The sequence below is a fragment of the Felis catus genome, chromosome C1, assembly GCF_018350175.1.
Source record: "Felis catus isolate Fca126 chromosome C1, F.catus_Fca126_mat1.0, whole genome shotgun sequence".
NCBI classification, from domain to species: Eukaryota; Metazoa; Chordata; class Mammalia; order Carnivora; family Felidae; genus Felis; species Felis catus.
The window spans coordinates 187,681,358-187,699,504 of NC_058375.1; the positions used below are offsets into that span (position 1 = coordinate 187,681,358).

The 18,147-nt window shown below is 40.1% G+C and overlaps 1 protein-coding gene across 7 annotated transcripts in view; it reads right to left on the reverse strand.

The window, feature by feature from the left end:
* Positions 1 to 2,775, reverse strand: part of ALS2 (alsin Rho guanine nucleotide exchange factor ALS2) — a 73,353-nt gene extending 70,578 nt beyond the window's left edge. For 6 of the 7 annotated variants that reach the window (XM_011285476.4, XM_019838485.3, XM_019838483.3 and 3 more), the window contains exon 1: positions 2,208 to 2,345. The gene's annotated coding sequence lies outside the window, so the exon portion shown is untranslated. Of the gene's footprint in view, positions 1 to 2,207; positions 2,346 to 2,639 lie in introns of those variants that run through there. The other variant, XM_019838484.3, reaches the window with a different exon arrangement.
* Between the last annotated feature and the right edge of the window lie 15,372 nt (positions 2,776 to 18,147).

The following is an 18,147-nucleotide window of genomic DNA, read 5'->3' on the forward strand; positions in this document are numbered from 1 at the left end:
TCACCAGTCTTTACCTTCCTTTGTGGTTGTTTTTTTTTTTTTTTTTTTTTTTTTTTTTTTTTTTAACTCATACCTTACCTAGTGTCATGTTAATAGAGGATTATAGAAGGTTTTTACAAGTCAGAAATATTCTTTGGAAACTCCTTTAGAATGGATGCAGCAATACTGCATCAAACCCATGTTTTTTAATAAAAAAAAAAAGATTAATAGTACTCTTTCCACCTACCCACACGAAAACTGAAATCATGTCCAGGTGAAGTTTTTAACACACTCTTGTGTCTTTAACAGTCAAAATGCCCAAAGATGTCTCAAATGATAACCGAAATTTTGAAAGGCTGCAATCTGGGCAGAAGGGATTTCAGTTCACATTGCTTGTATCTACTTAAAAAACAAGAGGCTTGCATGATGCAACTGAACCCTACCCGCCCCCCCACCACCAAAATGACCCATTTGGTACTTTATTTTCTTGATCATTATCTTTTCAAATGTTAATACTGTCAAACACCTTTGAATTATTCTTGCTACAACTATGAACCTTGAATATGCCAATACTAGTTATAGTTTGCAAACTAATAAATTTACTTTTTTTAAATGTTTATTTATTTTTAAGAGAGTGTGAGCAGGGGAGGGGCAGAGAAAGAGGGAGACACAGAATCCAAAGCAGGATCCAGGCTCTGAGCTGCCAGCACAGAGCCCGACGCGGGGCTCGAACCCACAAACCGAGAAATCACGACCTGAGCCAAAGTCAGACTCTTAACCGACTGAGCCACCCAGGCGCCCCCTAAGTAATAAATTTAAACTAGGTATAGATTTCAAAAGCATCTCCTCCACATTAAAATACCCTTACTGAATACCAAAGTTATACAGACCAACCAGAAATCATATTTTCTGTAACTATAAGTCAATGTGTCATAAAATTATCTGGAAACCATCCCTTGAATTAAAAACTGAATTATAGGGGCACCTGGGTGGCTCAGTCAGTTAAGCGTCCAACTTCAGCTCAGGTCATGATCTCAGGGTATATGAGTTTGAGCCCCACATAGGGCTTGCTGCTGTCAGCACAGAGCCTGCTTCTGATCCTTTGTCTCCCTGTCTCTCTGCCCCTCCCTTTCTCTCTCCCTCTCTCTCTCCCTCTCTCAAAAATAAACAAACATTTAAAAACAAACAATAAATAAATTATAAAATAAATTAAAAAATAAAAAGTGAATTATAGTTTTTCTCTAAAAATATTCAGTGCTCTTTCCCACTTAGAAGAAAGTGAGTCAGTGTGGGTCATGAAATAGTGGAAGAAGAAATTATTATAAAAATAGGTAATATGTACTGAATATTTACCATTGCCAGACACTCTAACAGATATACACGAACCATTAAACGTAGAGATGCTATTATGAGGAAGGTACCTTAATTCTCAATTTAGAATTAAAGAAAATGATACAGAGAAGTAACTTTCCCCAAATAAGTGGATATGATGTCAGGTATGCCCATATCCAAAGCCTAGGATCTTAACCACTATGCTTATATTATTGAGATTAAAATACTGCAATTTACTGTAAAAGCCAATTTTTTACTGCTTTAAATTGCTTAGTTAACTCATTAACTCAAAGGTCAAGTGGTCACTCCAAATCATTCATATTATGATAAACTGGGGGGAAAACTGGGCCAATAACCTTACTGAATTTTGATACCTGTTCAGAATAAACACACATCACACAATTTTATTCTTTAAATCCTTAAAGAGCATTTACGGCCACGAACAAATCTAAAAGGCAATAGACTAAGGATCTGCGTTTGTGTTTAACAGTTATTTCCTTTTCCCTCCTAAACTAGAGAGAATACTGTTCTTGAATATGCCGCTTCAGCCAGTGTGTTTTTCTTCTTCCCTCATTATCAAAGCCCTAAGCAGGAGTACAACACTTCTGCCAACCTATAGCTGCTTGTCTCTAAAGTAGCCCTATTACCCAAAAGACCAACACCAGCGTCAGCACAATTTCCTAATGAGACCCTGTTACTTTCCTGCCTTCGTTTCTTCAAAGAACTTCTCACCCTCTGATGGTTCACTTGACACGCCAAAGGACTTGCTTAAACTACTAATTCTTAATATCAGAGTCATTTTCATTTTCTGCAACCGCCCTCTCGAGCCACGGAAACACTAGGTCCACCCCTCACCGAGATCTGCAACCTGGGGCAAACCCGTCTGGGACACTCACCGAGGTTCGAGGCCAGGGATTCCGGTGTACCTGCTAGGCGTCTGGAGTGGGTAGTCAATAAATCCTCATGAATGAGTAAAGGAGGCAGCGTGGGTGGAAGCGGGAAGGGGGGCGGGGGGGTCGTGAAACACTTTCGCGCCGCTGAGACCAATGCAGTGGCGCCCGTCTGAGGAGGGAGGTAGGGGGCGAGTGAGAGAACCTGGGGCCGAGACAAGGGGCCGCCACGGGTGCTCCTTGGCGGGCAGGCGCCGTCGGTCGGACGCAGGCTTTTTGGAAGACGCGGGCGCCGTCTCTGTGAGTCACCAAGGGCGCTCCCGGGCCTCGGCCTGCGCCTTCGCCTCTCCCTGGGACCCCCGGCCTCCCGCACACAGGACAGCCCGGCCTATCAGCCCTGCGAAGCCAAGGGCCGAGCGGGGACTCACGCTCGCTCACCTGACGCTCCACCCGCAGCACCCCAGCCTGCATCCGGCGCGAGCTTCACAACCCAGCGGGTCCCTGAGATCAGCTGATTCACGAGGGGCGGGGCCTCCGTGAAGGGGCGGGGTTGCAGGGCGGCTAGCTTGGGTGAAGGTGCTCGGGGATTGCCCCTGAAAAATAGGTAGGGTTAGACGCCGACGGCGTCTGATAGCGATCAAAATTAGCCAAGAGGCCTTAGGCACTGTGGGTAAAGCCCTCAGGAGTACTGCCCCTCCCTTAGGACAGGGCGGAGCCACCAGTCCTGAAAAGCGCTTGGGCGATGATGTAACACGCAGTCGTCGGGTCCTAACTACCCGACCGCTTCCATGGTAACAAGTGGTGATGAGCATGATTGGGAGCTGCAGACATTTGCTGCCACTTCAAACGGCAAAAGTCAGATGATTAAGTTTGCTACTCTTTACAGGGAAAATGTGAAAATATTTTCAAACTGCTTCCATGGACTATACACTAACAGTAGTTGTTTCCGCCACTACAGATGACGTCATCGCCACGCGGCGTCAGTTGGCTCTAGTGTCCACACTTATTTACTTGGTTGCAGCCCCGAAGGGTGAAGTGGGCTAGGAGGCAATGAATTGGTATCTTTTATGATTCCCCACAGGGTTCCCAGTGTACAGTCTGAGTAAAACTTGTTTGCGTGCTCAGCACACAGTTTCACGACAGTTTGCTTGTCGTAGCCACAGCCCCACCCCGACTCAGCTCGCAGCTGGCAAGTCCCCTCGGGAAGATTTTCCGGAGCTTGCCACCCTTGGTATGCAGTGGGTACGAACTCTGCTGTTAGGCAGAGTGCCATCGCTGGGCCTGCAAACCTGTATTCAGACCATCAGCGACGGATAATGCAGTCACGTTCTGAAGTTCCTATGCATAAATGGGTCGATCACGTTCACCCTCAACTCAGTTGCTTCCTTGATCCTCCACCCACCCGCAAAATCGTTAGTTTGCAACAATTTAGACAACCTTGTCCACTCTTGTACCAGGGCTGAAAACAACATAACCCTGAGAATTGGCAGCACTGCAAACCAAAGGTGTCCAACTTCAGTAGGGATTTCCCTGTGGCCCAGCAATCTTGCTAAACCTAAACAAATCCTTAACACATCGCTACTAGGAATTTCTTCTTTTCCCTTCGCCTTCCATTCCCGACCCCCTACAACGCTATCTGAGCTCTACCCACCCACCCCCTTTGGCAAAGAGTTTTAAAAATAATTTAAAAACCGTCTCCTACGTTTCTGAGGAAATTGAGACTACTAGGGATGAACTTCCCTAAGCCCCATCAACCACTGTTACAAAACCTACTTACAGCCCTTACCTTCCTTTCCTTCTCCCTCTTTCTCTTCAGAAGAGACATTCTGTCCTGTCAAGATGTATCCCTCCACCTGAATTCAGGATCCCTTCCAATCCCCTTAGAGATCTTGCCCCATTACTTATCCCTTCCTTTTTGTATATTTTCTATTCTGTTCTGTTCTGTTCTTTTTTTCCTTTTTTATATTTTCAATCTCTGGTTTTCTTACCACTCTTTTTTTTTTTTTTTTTTTTAATTTTAGAGAGAGCATGCCATGCTCTATCCCACCACCCTGGGATCATGACCTGAGCTGAAATCAAGGTAGCTCAGCTGACTGAGCCACCCAGGCACCCCTTTCTTATTACTCTTATTCCTCACTATATAAGCCTGTTCCTACCTATCACATTTTTAATGTCTTTTTCTTCTGTCCTTCTTTTGTTTGCAACCTACTTTTCTCCCTTTACCTTCTAACCTTCCAATCTTCCTCATCTCAGTCTGCAATCTCTACTTTTTCAGACCTACTGAAACCAGTAGTCACCTCCTAATTTTGGAATCTAGTGATACAGTCTCAGAATGGAGCCACTCTGTGCAGCTATTTAAAAGAAAGAATAATCTATATGTATTGATATGGAGTGGTCTGGAAGTTAGGTTAAGATTAAAAAAAGGTAAATGCTGAGTCATGTTTATTGTAGTCCACCAATTGTGTGTTAGGTGTGTATGTTTGAGAGAGACAAAGGTATATATCCTTTTCTTTCTATAAGCATATATGAGCTCTGAAGGGATACATTAAAAGGTTACTGACACTGGAAAGGAGAATTAGGAACAAAGGTGGGAGGAAAACTCACTTTTCACTCTATGGCACATTTTACTTTTTTAGTTTGTAACTTTACAAATGTGGTTTGAATATACTTTTTACTTATTTATAAAACTTCTAAATGTGAAAAGAAGTATATAATTTTCAGTCTTCCTTTCCCTCATTTCCTCCTTGATTTCTGGGACACACTCCTTCTGGGTTTTACCCCTACCCCTTCAGACCTTTCCTTTACCTTTTCAGACTTTCTTTCACCTGTCCCTTAATTCTTAGACTAAATATTTATTGCACACTTACTATGTGTCAGGCATTATTCTAGGCACTAAAGAGGCATGATAATGAACAAAACAAACAAGGATATACGCTCTAGTGGAACTTGCACTCCGGTTGTGTGGAAGATAGTCTCTAGAGATAGCAGCTATTAATTCCTCCCTCCATGTAGACAAATGCCACTGTTGATGTCAAGAGATGAAGTCTATTTCCTCTTCACCTGAATATGGGCTAGTTTTGTGATATATTTTTTTTAACTAACAGAATATGGCAGAAATGAAGTTCTGAGACTCCTGAATCAAGGCCTTACAGAACTGGCAGCTTCCACATCCCCCTCTGAGAAGCCAGCTGCCATGCTCTAAAAAAGCTTCAACTATATTACAGGTTGATAAGAGACAATGTGGAGAGATAGGCCACGAGGAAGAGCATTATAGTGACAAAATATGAGCGGAGCCTTCTGGGACCTTCCAGGCCAGCCCAGTTACTGGCTGAATGCAGATGAGTGACACTAGCCAGTGGCAAGTGGAGCAGAACAGCCTATTCAAGCCCTGCCCGAATTCCTGGCCCAAATTCGCAAAAGAAATAAGAAATTGTTTCTTTTAACCGCTCAGTTTTGGGATGGTTGGTTATGCAGCAACACCTGAAACAAGTGGGAAGAGTGAGAACTAATAAACGAATATGGTGGTGACTGGGCTATAAAGAGGCAAAATAGTGTAGTAGATAAAAGCACATGCTTTTAGCCAGACAGCCTAGGTTCAAATCTCAGCTCCAGCACTTACTAGCTTTGGGACCTTAGCACAAGTTATTTAGCTTCTGTGTACCTCTGTTTCTTCATCTACAAAACAGGGGTAGTTATCTACTTTACAGGGTGATGGGAGGTTTACATGTAAATTTTTTAGAATGGTATGTGGCACATAAGCACCTATTAATGTTGTGAACAATAAAGGTAAGACAGTAGATAGAAAAGAGTGCAATTTTATATAAGGTTAGCAGGAAAAATCTCTCTTCTGAAAGGACTGTAACATATCTGAACAGATCTGTAAAGAAGCCAGGGCAAACCTTGTGGATATCTCACAGTCTGTAACTAGCAAAGGCTAGGAGGGTGGTGTGGCTGGAGCTGAATGAGAAAAGTTGGAAAGAAGCTGAGTGAGACTAGAGCCGAATTTAAAAAGGTGGAAAGGTAAGAGATAAGAGAATATCAGGTAGATAATGATGTGGTCTGGGGACAGATCCTTTGGGCCAAGGAAAGGACTTTGGGCTTATCTGAGTGATATGGGCAACGCTGCAGGGCCATCCTTGGGGTTGTTGTAATCTGGATGCTGTTTTAAAGAGATGACTCTTCTGCTCTGTGCAGAGTGATCAGAGTGTAAGAGTTTGAGTGGAAGCAGAGAGATCAGAAAGAGGCTATTGCAATAGTTGAGGCAGTCATATTGGCTTGGCCTGGAGTGGCAATGGAGGAAAAGGCAAAAAGGAGTTATATTCCTGATGTATTTTGAAAGTAGGGCCTAAATATTTGTTCATGGATTAGGCATGAGCTTTGAGAGAAAGAGAAATTAAAGCCTAAGTTATTGGTGGAAATGTGTTGTCACATCACTGAGATGGGCAAGACTGGGGTGGGGGGGGAACGTATGGGGAAATGGAGAGGAGGTACCATGTGTTCATATTTGAACATGTTATAGTTTATATGGTTATTAGGCATCTGAATGGAGTTGTCAAGTAAGCAGTTGTATATAGGAGCCTTGTGTTAAAGGAGAAAGCAGGGCTTTGGAACTTGTTGATGGAAAAGTGAGGTAGTCTGAGGCCTGAGCCCTGGGACACTCCTCTATTTAATTTTTTTTAAATGTTTATTTATTTTTGAGAGAGACAGAGACAGAGTGTGAGTGGGGGAAGGGCAGAAAGAAAGGGAGACAGAATCCAGAACAGGCTCCAGGCTCTGAACTGTCAGCACAGAGCCCAACGCAGAGCTCGAACTCACAAACCATGAGATCATGACCTGAGCCGAAATCAGATGCTTAACCGACTGAGCCACCCAGGCGCCCAGACACTCCTCTATTTAGAAATTGAAAAAATTGGGAGACTCTAGTTCAGAATCCTGCTGGGTTCTGAGTGGGGGAAATACTTGTGTTTGAGAAACAGAAAGAAGGCAAAAATATCTAGCAGAGTGTATGAGAGAGAAGAGTGGTAGCAAATGAGGTTGTAGTGATTATGTAGGGGTTGGTAGGCCAGGATATGATTTTGTTTTTATTCCAAATGTAAGGGAAATCATCGGAAGAAAGTTTTAAGTGGGGAAATCATCTGATCTGATTTATACTTTTGAAAAAGTTCATTCTGTATAGTGCTTTACGTGTACTTCCTACTTCATTACACAGAATATTAAAAAGAAGCTTATGTAACGATTGAGATTTAGTAATATTAATATTTTTACGTTCATTCTGAATAAATATATTATAGGAGAGTAAGAATAGAAACAGCGAGACTAAGTAGGAAGTATTGCATTAAGTCAGAGGAGAGATGATGATGCCTTGGACTAGGGCGATCACAGTACGAATTGAGAATTAGATTTTTTTAAATTATGTATTTGCCTTTATTTGAACTAACACATTGCTACTAGATTACATCACTTTTTAGAGCTGAGAATTAGATAGATTTGAGATATCCTCTGGAAGCAGAATTGGCATAATTTAATAATGGATCAGACATGATATTCAATTCATATACTGCCTGAGGTTTTTTCTTGAACAATTGATTCATAGGAAATCCATTTTCTGAACTAGAGAAGACTAATAAGAAGCATCTCAGCTTGGTTCAAGGGGTCTGTTTTTGGCGTATGACTTTGGGATACCTTTTTGGCATCCAAGGGGAAATGTCAAATTGGCAGTTGGTCTTCTAGGGAGAAATAGGGGCTGGAGATAGAGATTTGAGAGTCATTTGCACATAGGTGCCATTCAAAGCTGAAGGGATTAGATGAAATTATCTGGGAGGAAAGTGGAGATAAGGACTGTGCATGGGGTTGCCCAAACTTGGAAGTTGATCAGAGGCGGAGGCAGGAAAGATAATTGCAGAGAAGTCCCCACAAAAGTAGGAAGAAAAATAGGAAAGTGCCCACTTTACAGAAATCAAAGAGGCTTTCAAGAAGAGTGACATAAATGGTGTTGAATGTTGCTAAACAGTAGAGATAAGGTCTAATAAGCCTTTGGATTTGATAAGATGGACTGCCTGGTGACTTGGCAAGAGCAAGTTCAGTGGAGCAGTAGATGCAGAGGTTTTATTGAGGGCGACTTAAAGAGAGAATAGGAGGTAAGAAAGTAAAGACATCACCTTCAAGAAGTTTTGCTGTGAACTGAGATATAAACTTGGGGCAGTAGCTGGAGGGGGTGTGGAGTCAAGATATAGAATAGATACCCAAAGCCCAAGCATTAAAAACAACAATAAAGCACAAATAGTTGATATGAAGGCAAACCTAGATTTCCTATTGGAAAGAATGTGACCTTGCAAAGGAAAAAAAGTAGTTAATGAGGTGTGAATGCAGTGAAGAGTAAGTGGATGACTGGGGAACAGAGGTAAACAGGGCAGGATAGTCAGGTTGTGAGAAGGTAAACCTAGATTTCCTATTGGAAAGAATGTGACCTTGCAAAGGAAAAAAAAAATAATGTGAGGGTAAACCTAGATTTCCTATTGGAAAGAATGTGACCTTGCAAAGGAAAAAAAAAAAACACAAATAGTTGATGTGAAGGCAAACCTAGATTTCCTATTGGAAAGAATATTACCTTGCAAAGAAGAAAAGATATTCAAACATGTCTTTCTATAGATTGTCATAGACTCAATACTAACAGCACACAATCTGAGTTGAATCTGTTTATAAATATAGGGTTTTTTTAGCATGACATATATTATACTAATTTGCAAACCTGTATGTCTCTCTTGTTAGATTCTAAGCTCCCAGATAGTGTTTTTCTCATTTTTAAATTCCCTAGAGAATAGCACAGCACCTTGCACTTTAGTAATTGTTCAATAAAATTGTTTATTGAGATCTAGCAATTTACCAATTTGTTGAAATGCAGTTCATTGTTATAGGCATAAACCACCCTGACATTGGTTCTAATTCATATCCTCTGATTGGCCGCTGAGAGGAACTGAGGAGTGATTCTCCCACAATCCTATCCTTAGAAGTCACAGAAGACAAGGATCCTCCTGCACTCAAAGGGCAAAAGGATTGAAGGCAATGGTTTGCCTGCCCTGGGGCAATCAGTGAGTTCTTGTATGAATGTGGGTGGGGGGGAGGCAGGGGTGATGAAGCCTCTGGGAAGTAATGCTATTTGGGCTAATTTTAATAATATTGCAATACAGTATATTTTATGCTATTTGCAAAATGCTTCATGCGTATTTTATTCTCAACCTGATTGGTATAATCATTCCTAAAATACAGATGAAGTAATTGGAGTCCTCTGACTTTCCAAGTTAATCGAACTACTCTAAGTGGGAGAGGGTCTCAAACCGAGGTCTAGATCTTCAAACTCCAAATCCTATCTTCCCCCTACTTCAGCTCCTACTGGATCAGTTGTAGAATAGAGAGTTCAGGACTAAGCTAAAAAGTAGAGTTCAAAAAAAGAGATGATAGAGGTTGACAGAAAAGAAGTAACAGGGTTAGTAAAGGCCAGGATCAGAAACTGAGAATGACATTCATGGGAGGGCAGTATACAAGGACATGCCTCAGAGTAGGGTCAAAATGAGCAAGTAAACACTGGTTCTAGGCTCCCACCCTGTACATGTATATGTGTGTGGGGGGGGGGGGGCTGCATTCACACACATACATAAATGCTATTATTTAATTAACAGCCAATCTGAATGGAGTATAAGATATAGTTCATGCCCTCAGAGAAGATACTTAACTTGTTAGGAAAATAATCAAAACAATGATTAGAATGCACACCTGAGACGATCAGTGATCCAGGAGTTCAGCCTTGAGAGAGACTGGGGGTAGTGGTGGGAGAGGGATCACAGAAGCAAGGAAAGGTTCAGAGCAGAGCTGTAACCTCAGGTAGGACTTGAAGGAGGAACAGGTCCCGGGGAGGGAGGAACATATCAGATGAGAACACGGGAAAGTTCAGTCACAACAGCAGGGGAGGTTTGTTGGACATTGAGGTGTGAATGCAGTGAAGAGTAAGTGGATGACTGGGGAACAGAGGTAAACAGGGCAGGATAGTCAGGTTGTGAGAAGCCAGGCTGAAGAATGTAGCCTTCATTCCATAGGTATGTAGGGGAACTTTGAGAAGTGATCAAAGAGGAATTTTTAAAATATAACACAGAAAAACCTTTTGGGCCTTCAAAGTAGAGTTTTAGTCTGTGTATCTTGTTTTACTTAACCATTAAAATAGAAGCTGAGTATTTTACACTTTTTATTCTTACTGAATTAGATTAGGTTTCTCTCCTGATAAGAAGGGTAGTTAAAAATAACTTAGACCTTTGTTTTAAAAACAGATGCTGAGATTCTAAATGGCTGAAGGACAAGATAGGGGTACCCAACTCTCACTGACATCAGGGAGCACATTACGCTGTGGCTGGACTTCATGAAAGAGGGTAATGTCTCAAATGAGGAGCAAAGATCTGCTGATGACATTGTAATTTAGGGGAATTATTTAAATAGAAATGCTTCTACTCATCTCATATTAGGAATAATTAGTGGATTGAATGACTAATCACCAGATGTAGGCAAGTAGATGGCTAACATGTTATTTTTAGAATGGAAGCATATGGCTATATGAGAGTTGCTGAGACATATATTCATAAAGTCTATATTATGAGATGTAAGTAACCATTAAAGCATATTTAAATATCTGTATCTATATCTGAGTTGTGTAATATGTCCCTAATAATGTTACACTTCTCTTATTCTTTCCTTGTCTCTGTTTTGTCGACAAAACCTGTTCTACTGACTTATCTTAGCATTCTGGATCTCAAGCTGGTCATGACACGTCACTTTTTTTTTTTTTTTTTTTTTTTTTTTTTTTTTTGCTAAAAATCAAAAGCAGTGGTTTGGGCTAAAGGCCCTCATTTTTGTGTGTGTGTTACAATGTATAACTTGTAAATTGTTATAAACATTTAAAGAAAACATTTAGGTTCCAACCTACAAAAAAGCAAATATTTATTTGCAAGTGAGTCGTTTGAAACTTAGAACACGTTTTCCCATAGAAACAGCGAGGTAAATCATAGTTTTGTTCCTGGACTAATCCACAAATGTTTTTTGATTTATGATACTGTTCAAATAATGTGCATTTGCAATGAAAAAATACAGCTGAAAGCAATAATTTTGTAATACTTTATAATTTTAAAAACAAGAAGGAAAACCCCTTGGTATTGAGCGGGTAATTTTTCATGACTGCTGGTACTTAGAAGCGGGTTTTAGGGATGGAGAGTTGGATGGAAGCTGTGGAGCTCTAGATCGCACAGGGGAACTGGAGGGCGAGCAGGAAGCAGCGTCCGCCCAGCCATACTGGACCTGGCGCGACAGCGGAAAACGTGCCTCCTTATATCTACACAGATCAATATATCCTGCCCTATTTTGAATCAATCGGGATAAAGTAATAAAATCCCTACAACTCGGCAAACATCTATATATAAAACCTGGCATTGCCAATCTGCACACTCCTGTCAACCTTCACCAACCGGCCCTGCTGGGGCAGTGGGACTGACAGCCATGCGACGGCGGGATTCTCGGGCTGATTGGGAAACTACTGTTCCCTTCGCACAGCGATGAGGGGTTGTAAAACACACAAGCAGCTTGTCTTTATTAAAAGGTCGATACTGTATTTTGTTGACCATGGGTTGGTTTTTTTTGCGTTCATCTTTAATTTTTTTATTAAAAAAATATTGCAATAAGATTCTTTATTATTTTGATTTGTCTTGATTACTGGGTTTTGTGGGGTTTTTTAATGCTCCTTGCTGCCTCATCCCAATCCAGGCACTGGTGGGAAGCAGTGAGGAAGGAAGACCTATAAACAGTGCCCCCATACATTATACTTTTCTGCCTTCCTTTCTCCTTCTCGTCCTTGTCCCTCCCTCCCTTCCGTTTCTTTTTTATTTTTTAAATCTGCTTTTCTTACTTTGGGCCTCCAGCTCCAGCAACTTTCCCTGGCTGTTACTGAAGGCTCTCCCATGGCCGGGAGCCAACTGGCTCTTGGGGACTGGGAGCTGGGGAGGGCATAGTATTTCTGAGGGGCAGAGGCCTAGTCTATTTTGACAGGTTTTAAAATACTTGTTTTTGTTTTTTAATGTGGTTAAACCCTCTAAATTTCAGAGCCTTGAGGCCAAGTCCGGTTTGCCCATGCCTACTAACTGCTAGTCTTATGTACATGATAAATGCAGTTGAAGGGGAAAAAACTGATTATTTGGACAAGGAGAAGAAAAAAGATTTTTTAAATACGATTATGTAAATGTGAGGCAGAGATTGCCTGAGGTGGGATCACTTTGGCTGTGAGTGGCCGAGTCTAAAGAAAATTGGCAAGAGTCACGTGTGGTGGGAGAAAAGATTTGGGATTTGGGATGGTCATTCCTTTGAAAAAGAAGTTGAGAGGGAGGAAAAGTTGAGTTGGCCAGTTCTGCATCCTGGCCACTGAGTGGTGCTGTCGGTACAGGCTGGCTGCTTTCAGGAATGAGGGACAGAGGGGTTCAGGCATCCTGGGAAAGAGATAGGGGAGGGTCAGCCACAGAATTTGCCGGGATCAGAAAGGACCTATAAAGGTCAAGTTTTTGTAAGTTGTGCTTATTTGTATTTAAGTACCCACAATATATGCATATTTTAAAGCAATAGTAACTTGCAGGAGACATTTCAAACAGTTCTAAAACTCTACTGCTTTTAGTACTGTGGAGTGTACTACATGTCAGCATGGATGGGTTCCCAGGCTAGACCACTTTACTCTGACAGAGCAAGAAAGTTTAGGGCAATGTTAAGGAAGGTTATGGGAGCATCTTATAATGCATTCCACACAAATTAACAATGTCAAGTTGTACAAGGTACCATTATTCTTTAGTCACTACCTCTGTAGTGGACTAATTATTCTGACTCTGCATTGACTGTGAGGAGCTGCTAGAAAGAAATTGGGTGGAGTTGAAGACAGCAGATGGAGTGTGCTCATCTCACCTCTACTTTCAGACATGTATGTTTCCTATCGGAGAAGAAGTTCTTTCATGTGGGTTAGGACATCATCCTGAATACCAAGAAGCAAACTTTCCTTTCACACACAAGGGAACAGTATGCTAAGTTGATGGATCCACTGTGTGGGAGGAAAAGAGTGTTCATAGCACTTTTGAGTGTTCATGGTGTGGAGACATGGTTAAGAGCATAGACCCTAAGGTTAATACTGGTGGGGTTAAAAAATTTTTTTTTTTACATTTATTTTTGAGAGAGAGAGAGGGCACAAGTGGGGAGGGGCAGAGAGAAAAGGAGACAGAATCCGAAGCAGGCTCCAGGCTCTGAGCTGTCAACACAGAGCCCGATGTGGGGTCCGAACTCACAAGCCATGAGATCATGACCCGAGCCGAAGTCAGACACTTAACCGACTGAACCACCCAGGCGCCCCAATACTGGTGGGTTTAAATTCCAATTCTAACACCTATACTCTGCGAAACTTTGGACAATCCCCAGTTTTCTCAACTAAACTTTGGGAAATAATTATCTACATCACAGAATTCATGAGATAATGTATCCTAAATGTTTGGTGAGAAAGGATAAAAAAAAATGGTGCCTAAAGAAAGAAGGGAGGACCGGCACAGGCCTGGAGATTCTTTGGTATGATTGATTATCTCCCTATTTTCAAATTGTATCAAGGAGGAAAATGGTCAAATAGGTTAAAAGTATGGATTTTGGAGCTGCTCTGCCTTGGTTCAAATCCTGGTTCCACCACTTCTTGCTTGTGTGGCCATGGGCAAATTATTTAATAGTTCTGACCACAGAATTGTTATGAGTAAATACAGGTCAACTACCCATGTGTTTGCATTATTATTATTGTCACTTTTTCCCTACCTATAGCTGGAGGACTTGGATTAAACATGTGATAAGATGCCTTGCTATAGACCTGATTATGCTATATTTACAAATCTATTTTTTATAAAAACATTAAATTGCTGTTTTTAAAAAATCATACTGCTATATTGAAGGTGGAAAGTTAAATATAGAATCAGTGTCCCCATTTCAGTGGGCACCATACATCAGTTTAAGTCATTTCTGGGATTTTTTTTAATGCATTCAAACTCAAGAAATTAAAACAAATACACAATCATTCAAATGCAAAGAACAGAGAGAAAACATCTGGTCTGTAGAAGCAGATTTCCCAAGGATTCCTACAATTTTAAATAATTGGTCCTTTTTAGGTATGGTGTTCAGTATAGTTGCATTGTTTCACAAGCTAAGTCATTCTGTCACAAGAACACCTCACAATTAGATTTCCTTACCTGTCAGTGAAATGTCTTTTTTAAGTGTCATTGCTTTCCAGTAGTTTTAGAATGTGGTTCTACACATATGGAATCACTCAGCATTCTTGAGTGTTCCATCTGTACTTAACAGTTTTGATTCACAACAGATAAACTGCTCTTTCAGAAGCCAATGCCACGATTTGGAGAGAGCCTCAATGAGAGGCAGGAATCTAATATCAGAGCCAGTAGCACAGAATTTAAGCTAGAAAACTGGTAATTGGGGCATTTGGCAATTCGAGCAGAAATTTCCAGGGCTCCAGAAATTGTCTTCTAAATCAATAAGAACTTGTACGATTTGGAAATGTGGTCATTGTGCTCCACATACTTTCTCAATTACTCATCAGTTTTGAACGTTATTCTTTCTTGAAGGCAGTGAAAAAAGATGACACTGGAATTTATGCCATCAACTTCATTGTAGAAACTAAGTACAAGTAAACAAATAGCACACCGAATATGCAATAGTAATATGCTGTAAATAAAGACCATAGCTACATTTAAAGGAACAAAGGAGACTCAGATCCCATATGCTTGCAGTTCTGCTTATTGTCAGAAGACAGCACTCTCAGCATGTAAAAGTCTCAAGTTAAACTACTCCAGGAAGAAGGAAGACATGTGATTTAAGAATCCTACATTATAGCTTTTATTTGGACCAAAGATGATGTCATGTTCCTCCTGATTCATGAACTAGAGTCACTAACCTATTACTGGTTCATCCTGAGTATAATAACTAATTTAAATTTAGGCCAAAAAATTAACGAGAAATGCAACCAAACTGAGATTTTTGTGCTCTTTGTACAAATACTGTTATCAGAGGGAAGTGGATGGGAGATAGGATAGATGGGTGATAGGTATTAGGAGGCACTTGTGATGAGCACTGGGCGTTGTATGTAAGTGATGAGTCACAGAATGCTACTTCTTTTGTTTGTTTTTTGTTTTTTGTTTTTTGTTTTTTTAATGCTACTTCTGAGACCAATATTGCACTGTATGTTAATTAACTAAAATTTAAATAAGAACAAAACAAAACAAAAATACTATTATCAGTGTACCATCATGAAATAAAATTTGGGAAATTTGGTAGTTTGGGGAGCTTAAAATTTTTTTACTACTGCTAGTTGAGTAACCTTGAGAAAGCTCCTTAAACTCTTTAAGACTGTTCCTTCATGATCAAGTGGGGATAATAGTGGTATCTACTCATTGTCATGAAGTTGGAAGGATCAGCTTGGAGTCTGGCACAGAACAAGCACTGATGTGGTTGCTGTTGCTACTATTATTATTATTATTTCTGTATTTTTATCTAAAGCCTCTTCTGCTTTGTTGACATTAGGAAGGAATATAAGCAAATAAGTAACCAAAATGTATAGATTTCATGTGAATATGCTTTTTAAAATAGTCTTCTTTTTCTACTTTCTTTTTAGAAAATTCTTAAGCACACACACAAAAATGAAGTTCCATATATCCATCACTTAGCTTAAACAACTATCAATGTTTTACCAAATTTTTTTATCTCCATCATTATTTTTCTGGAATATTTTAGAGCAAGGAAATTATGTCATTCTACCCATAAAGTAGAATCCCTTAATGAGTAGGCCTCCCTTAATGTAGGATTGTTTTAAAACATATTCACTATGCAAAATTAAAAATAAGTTCTTAAGATTATCTGATGCCATATTTAAATTTCCATATTTATTTCAGAAATGCTGTTCTACAGTGGTTACCAGGGGCTGGGGGTGGAGGCAATGGGGAAATGTCTGTCAAACGCTGCAAAGTTTTAGGGGTGCCTGGGTGGCTCAGGCAGTTAAGTGTCCGACTCTGTTTCAGCTCAGGTCATGATCTCATGGTTCATGGGATGGGGCCCCATGTAGGGCTCTGGGCTGGCAGATTGGAGCCTGATTGGGATTCTCTCTCTCCCTCTCTTTGTGCCCTCTCCCCCACCTGTGCTCTCTCTCTCAAAAATAAATAAATAAACATTAAAAAAACACAAAGGCTGCAAAGTTTCAGATATGCAGGATAAATAAGTTCGGGAGATCTAATGTATAGCAGGGTGATTACAGTTGACAATGCTGTACTGTGTACTTGAAATTTGCTAGGAGAATAGTTTCGTTTGTTTGTTTGTTTGTTTGTTTGTTTTTTCCAGAGAGATTTTAATTGTTCTTACCAAAAAAAGAAAAAAAAGTTAACTATGTGAGGTGAGAGAGATGTTAATTAGCTCATTGTAAATATTTCACAATGTATACATATATCAAAATGTCATCTTGTACACCTTAAATATATGCAATTTTTACCTGTCAAGTATACCTCAATAAAGCTGGGAAAAAAAGAAATGTCATTTTACAATTTATTTGTTCAAATCAGGATCCAAACAAGGTCTACATATCATGTTTGTTGTGTCTTTCAAAACTTTATAATTCACTTTTTTTTTATGCCATTAATTGCTAGAGAATCAAGTTATTTGTCCTTTCTGATTTGGCTGTTTGCTTCATTGTGGTGTTAACTTCTCTGTCCTCTATATTTCTTGTAACTTGTTTTTAGATCTTAGACAATTGATTAGATTCCAAATCTTTTCTTTTTTTTTTTTTTTTTTCAAGTTTATTTATTTTGAGAGACAGAGCTCAAGAAGGGGAGGAGCAGAGAGACAGGGAGAGAGAGAATCACAAGCAAGCTTTACATTGTCAGCCACAGCCTGATTCAGGGCTCAAACTCATGAACCGTGAGATCATGACCTGAACCGAAGTCGGATGCTTAACTGACTGAGCTACCCAGGTGCCTCTAAATTTTTTTTCTTTAGCCAAAAATATATCACAGGTGATGCTGTATACTTCCTGGCTCATAGTGGCTGGGTATCCCAAATTTCCCTAAGATGGGTCAGTAGACTCAGATGTTGTAAGCCTGACCCTTCATTGCAAAGTTCCTTATCAATCTTTTACCTAATGGTTTTAGCCTTCATTGATGATTGTTGCTTAGCTCTATGATTGTATAATAGGGAATTTTCTACTTCTAACATTTCTTTTTCATTAGCTGGAATTCGTATATAAGGAAGAATTTCCCCCTCATTAATTACTGATAACACTGGGAAAACAATTTCTATATAAAAGACAAAATAAACTTGATCCCCCCCCTTATTTATCAATATTCAGTCATGAATTGGTGCACTAGAAACCTCTAAGTGACAATTTTTTTTAGATAAATGTATGGATTTTATGTATTTCATGTGTTTCAATCCATTGCAGTCATTGTTCTTTTTGATACTCACATTGTCCCATCTTAAGCCAAATGGGAGTCCCTTCAAGTTGGCTACTACATCCTTTTAAGATGACTTCCATTGACATAAGATGAGCCTGGGACATCTTTCTTTTTTAAAAAGTTTTTATTTAAATTCCAGTTAGTTAACATGCAGTGTAATGTTAGTTTCAGGTGTACAATATAGTGGTTCAACACTTCCATACATCACCCAGTGCTCATCACAAGTGCACTTCTTAATCCCCATCACCCATTTAACTCAAGCCCCCATCCACCTCCCTTCTGCTAACAATTAGTTCTGGGACATCTTTCTTGATAACTTCTTAGCTTTCATGTTCTTGGTAGTCAGCCACCATTTCTCCATGGATGTTTGATTCTTTTTAATGGAAAATGGTATTTAG